Here is a 5672-nt window from a genome sequence, read left to right as displayed (position 1 = left end):
ACGAAACCTTCTTTGATATAGTAATACCTCATAACCATTGTCATACTTATCATCCAAATAAAGATTGGAGTGTGTCATATAAATATGTGTGTATACATATACATGTAACATATATTTGGATCACTATCATTTTATCTGCCAACAGACTACAAGTACTATGTCCCATTCAACTTATGGCATGTGTGATGCAGAAGATACACTTTTATATAAAAAAAAAGACATTCCAAACTTGTCTCTTTGGGCACAGCATTACTGAGTGTATATATTTTGCCTTCTATACATGCACTTTGAAATTGTCTTCTGCATTTCATTAGTGATAAAATAATTCCACTTAAAGATGCAGAAAAAAAGTGATGGTGGACAGTGATGACAAATTCTATAGGGTTCTCTAGGGTTCATGGAGCTAAACCTGATGCAATCTCATTCACATTGCTTTTTGGCAGTGTTTCCTGGTGTGAATTGTCATTAGAATTGTGCCTGGGACTGTCTTGGAGTGACTTGAACAATTTGGACAATTAGGCAAGGCACTAGTAATCAAGTTCACTCCACTTATTCACACACACTTTATTTATCAGTGTAGACATATCCAGAAGTTTTGTTTTATGCATTCTATTTATTTATCTGAAATTAATAATATATGTAGTTACCTATATACACACATATACATATATATGTGTATATATGTGTGTGTGTATATATGTGTATGTATATATGTGTATATATACACACATATATGTATATATGTATATATACATGTATTATATATAAAATATATATAATAATCTATTTTTAATGAAAAAGTAGCTTTCTTAAAGAATTTTGATCCAGTAAACTTAGTAAACATGAAAGAATACTTTAAAAAAAAAAACTTTAAAATACTTTAAATATACTTTAAAAAGTATATTTAAAAAAAAACTTTAAAATACTTTAAACTCAATCACCAGTTACATCATTTACAGTTAGTCTAAACAAGTTTGATTAATTGATTAAAGTTTTCTGCTGTTCATCTGCCAATAGAATAATATAAGACACATCCCTTAAAATTAAGGTTGAGAATTAACTTTGTGGACAAAACAAAGATATTAGAGATGTTTCCTTACAGAATGGATCATCATTCTGCCCACAAGAAGAACAGTACAGTGATTTAGAAGTGACCCAAAGGTAATAACTGGCAAGACTCAACTGTCCATGCTTTGACATATAATGTTATTTTAGGGGCTATGGATCTTGCCTTCAGTGAATGCTCAAAAAAGAAGTGTTGCATTTCCTGTGTCATACCTGCCAGCTCACTGGGTGCATCAGATAATCTAAGGTATCTCAAGTGGCACTAGACAATTTTGCTTAAAAACCTAAATACTGATAAATCTGCCTTGTGATTTCAGGTTATACATTTAAAACTAGGTGTTTATATATGAGGAATGTGTTAAATTGTTAAATAAGTTATAAGTTAAATAAGTTATAAGATTAGAGAATTAGAGATTGATTTAGTTACACTAAATTTAGTAGTACAAAAGCAGACCATTTGAGACACCCCACTGAGGTATTTGAGGGCATTTGAAACATTTAGGAAGTTGATTCAAACCTTAGTCAGTAGTTGAATCACATGTAAGAAACTTAATTTAGGTGCATTAATMTGTAACTCAGCTTCTCTAGATCTTCAATGGAAACAGTACCTGAACTCGCATTTTGTTTGGAGCAAAGTCAGGATGCAGTTAAGCACTGGGGAAAGAGAAGTTCATATCCCTTACTTTGTAGCCTACAAACAACCAGCATGAAACAGAGTTGGAATCTCTCTACGTATATTTTTCCCCACTATCTTTCCACAATAATTGTCTGAGAGAAAACTACAAAACTGAATTTTCCACTGTTTAAAAAATAAATCAAGTTAAGTTTTTGAATCCAGGAGTCAGAAACTTTTATAGTTGTAATATGTGCAAGGGGAACAAGTGAAGAAGATAGAATGAAACATAGAGATGAAAAGAGATGATTAAGATATGTTTTAAATAGACTAAATGCTTTAGTCTATAGCCCTTGGGAATCTGATGCAGCTTTAATGAATGCTGCTGTTTAGCCCTTTTACTCCTGTCTAATGAGAAGAATAAGTCCAGAGAGATCAGTTCAAAGATAAGTGCTTCAAAGATAGGTTGCATTTAAAATTATTTTCCCCTTAGCTTTCTTAGTCTGTCTCCATGGTATTTTTTAATTCTGTCACCTAGCTGTCTTAAGCATGAACTGTACACAGAGCTTGAAATTTGCAGTCACATTATACAGAGAGACATTCCTTGGCCAACACTTTCAAAGAAATATTGCCCCTTGAATTTAATGTCTCTATCCATACTTAATGTACCTGCCACCTGCTCTATTATCTCATTGTTTATCTACAGAGACACTGGCATACTGCATTTTTAGGGGCTATGCAACATCATGGAACTATGTCTTCTAAACTCAGAATATGATTCCCTTTCCCTTTTTCCCACATTTTGTACACAGTAGGATTATACATTCTTATGACCTGTAACCAGATGAAACCTCAAATATTCTGTGTAAGAATCACTCATCACAGCCTCTATCTTATATCCCTAATTAATAACAGAATTGTGTCTCTGCCTGAAACAAATGCATGTACATATACAAATAAATATATCAAGAAACATATCAATTCAAATGTATTAAAAAGGAGAAAATCATCTTATCTTAACCCATAAATAAATAAACACTTAACCTATAATCAAATAATTCAAGGAGGGAAACTTAAGAATATATCTGCGTAGAAAAGAATGTATGAACTCTTCCCTAACAGTATTTTTGCTGGGGTTTGTTTGACAACTACAGATCTCAGAATATATTACTTGTAAGATTTTGTAAGATTTTTTTTTATTATTATCAATTTTATTTATTYATTTATTGGTCTTTAGAAGGCTTGTAATATTGATGTTCCGCTTCTCAATTCTAATTCATCTGAAGGCGTTAGATAACCTTGGGATATCAAGGCATATATTGACCCACAGGTACAGTGGTAATTTCATTTCTTGTGACTTTTTTTACATGAGGAAGCAATGTTGTATCTTTCTTTAATCATTCCTGTAAGTGTTGCTTTCAGAGTACAGTAATTCTGAAAATGAATTTGGACATTTTTTAGACTCAAAATAATGATTTGTTAGCTTCTATAAATTTGTTCTCAAAAGTGATGCCTTAAAAAGTCATTACTTCTGGGAATGGCTGGCTGCTTAATTGCTGGACCTAAAAGAATAGTATGAATAGACTAAATAAAGTCTAATTCTCTTAAAAAGTTCTAGGCTTATCTCAAAATGGCATCTGCCTAATGTTAGTTTGTATAATAGCATTAGTCATCAAAACATAGTAGGTTTCTAGAACTTTTATAAAATAATGACTTACATTAGATTTTGCTCATATGTTAAGATACCATAATCTCTTAAAGTGAATTTTCCACAGTATATTCTTAAAATGTTATTCTGGTGTCTACAATAGCATGTAATGTCACATTTCTAAGTGATGAAACAACTCCTACTTTTAGTTGACATCATTTGGACTTAACATTGATATTCTAACTGACCAGTCTGGCTTTTTTTTCCTATGAAATAACACCAAAATAAAATATTTTTCCTCTATGTTTCTGCTGTATTTCCCATGAACATATTAACTTACTATTTTTAGCAAAACAGAGATAAAATAGGACAACATGGATCAGTGCATTTATCATGATCTTCAGGAGTTGGGTTTTTTTTCACAAATGGGTAAAGCTTTTTTTTCAGATTTGCTTAGATACTGATTGCTRTGGCAAGTGGACAGGTCAATGGTAGATAAGAATTTGCTAGAAACCTGGAAACTTAGGCAAGAATGTATTTGCTGAAGATCACTCACATAATAGTAGATGGAGATMAATGGGAAAGGAGAAATTGGAAGGAGAAATTAAAGATAAGTACAGTCTAGACAGTTCTGGAAGACCAACACAGTGTATATTCTTATACTCCTCTTCTCTGGAGATAGCTGTTAGCTCCTTTCTGCCAGCTGAGATAGAGAACCTGGATCATTTTAAGCAAAAGTTGGACATCTTGGGGAACATATGCACTGATGTGATATAATAAGGTAGGAGCAGAGACAAAAGAGTAGAGGCAACTATCAATCACCAGCTGTTGTTGCAGCAGTTAATGCAACACTTGGCCCAAAAGTTCCCAGAATTTCTGTGAAAGACTTCACGGAGATTGTGGCAACATGGCACATAGTATGATCTCCTATACCAATTTTTTGCACTGGGAGGTGCTAGCTCATAGCTGCCAGTTAAGAAAAGCACTCAGATTCAGTACTATTTCAAATGCCATTTATTGGAGTTAATGATAATGCTATTAAAAAAATAGTATAAATAATCGCATAATCGCACATCCCTTCATATGTTGGGAACCCCTAGTTATAAAGGATTGAATGGGCCCCATTTCAGGACACAGCACACTCTGCAGATCCCATCTGTATGACACTTTTGTCTTTTCAGCTCTTAAAGGATTTTTCTTAAAAGAAAAAATCTCTTAATCATTTTACTGTCAAGCATAGAGGAAGTTCACATGAGAATTTGCTGCTCTTCTTTTAATTGAAGACCAGGACCTCACAGATTATACCACCAGAGAAAAGTGGAAACTTCCTACAGGACCCAGCTGAGTTCATCCTGTGGCAAACGGACATGTGCAGCACATCACAGCCTGAAGGCCAACCTGCAGTACAGTGCAGCATGGCACAGGCCAGCACTGTTTCAGATTAACTCTTAATTGGATCACTAAGTCATATAAAATGCCACCTATTTAGGATCACTACAGCCATCTGAAACAATCATTTCTGGCCCATCAGAGGACTCAATTCAGGCAGAAAAGCTTTGGATGGGTCTTCCACCCAGGGGTCAATATGAAGGGAAATCTTGGAGCCTCCCTTGAGGTTGGGGACAGTATACCCCAGACAGTTTCCCATGAATTATATGCTCTGTCCACAACACTAATTTGCCAAGTGAAAGATCTGTGAAATCAGACTGTTCACCAGTTGGGAGGATGGCAATGTCTTCACAGAAAACAATACAGTGCCCAGAATCCATGCCTGTGTTTCAAGGAAGAAGGTTGGAGACAGCCTCCAAGGGAGTGGTGTATGGAAACTCACAAAATGTGGGAGACTGGAAACTCATCACTTTTTGAGTGCAGCAGATGCCATTTTTTCCTCCTCCAATTCTGCAACAGAAAAGGAGTAATGCCCTAGGAACTAGAGAAGAATATCTGGATTTATGCAAATCTGTATTATCCTATGGCCTTATGATTTTATAAAATGAGGCCCTGGCTCCTAGGATGTAAGCTAGACTGTTGATAAGGACATGCTTATATTTATGTTTCAACAAGTTGGGGGTTGTTTTTTTTGTTTTGTTTTGTTTTGTTGCCATGACTGTTGAAAGGAAATTAAAGTGAAGATCATGATTGTTAGAACTAAAAGATGCTGAAGACAAAGAAAGAACAAGATGCTTTGCATGATGGGCCACAAACCAATAATATTGCTATCCACATTTGCAGGCTGTAAGAATATAACCTCATTTTGAAGGTAGTCATAGTTGAATCACCTTCATTCTGATATTCATAGGGAGAAGACAGACGCACAGTGATACTCAAAGTGATGCTCATTAGTGC

The sequence above is a fragment of the Nothoprocta perdicaria genome, unplaced genomic scaffold (genome assembly GCF_003342845.1).
Source record: "Nothoprocta perdicaria isolate Ctin4 unplaced genomic scaffold, notPer1 scaffold_365, whole genome shotgun sequence".
Classification (NCBI taxonomy): Eukaryota; Metazoa; Chordata; class Aves; order Tinamiformes; family Tinamidae; genus Nothoprocta; species Nothoprocta perdicaria.
This window is presented reverse-complemented; position numbering follows the sequence as displayed.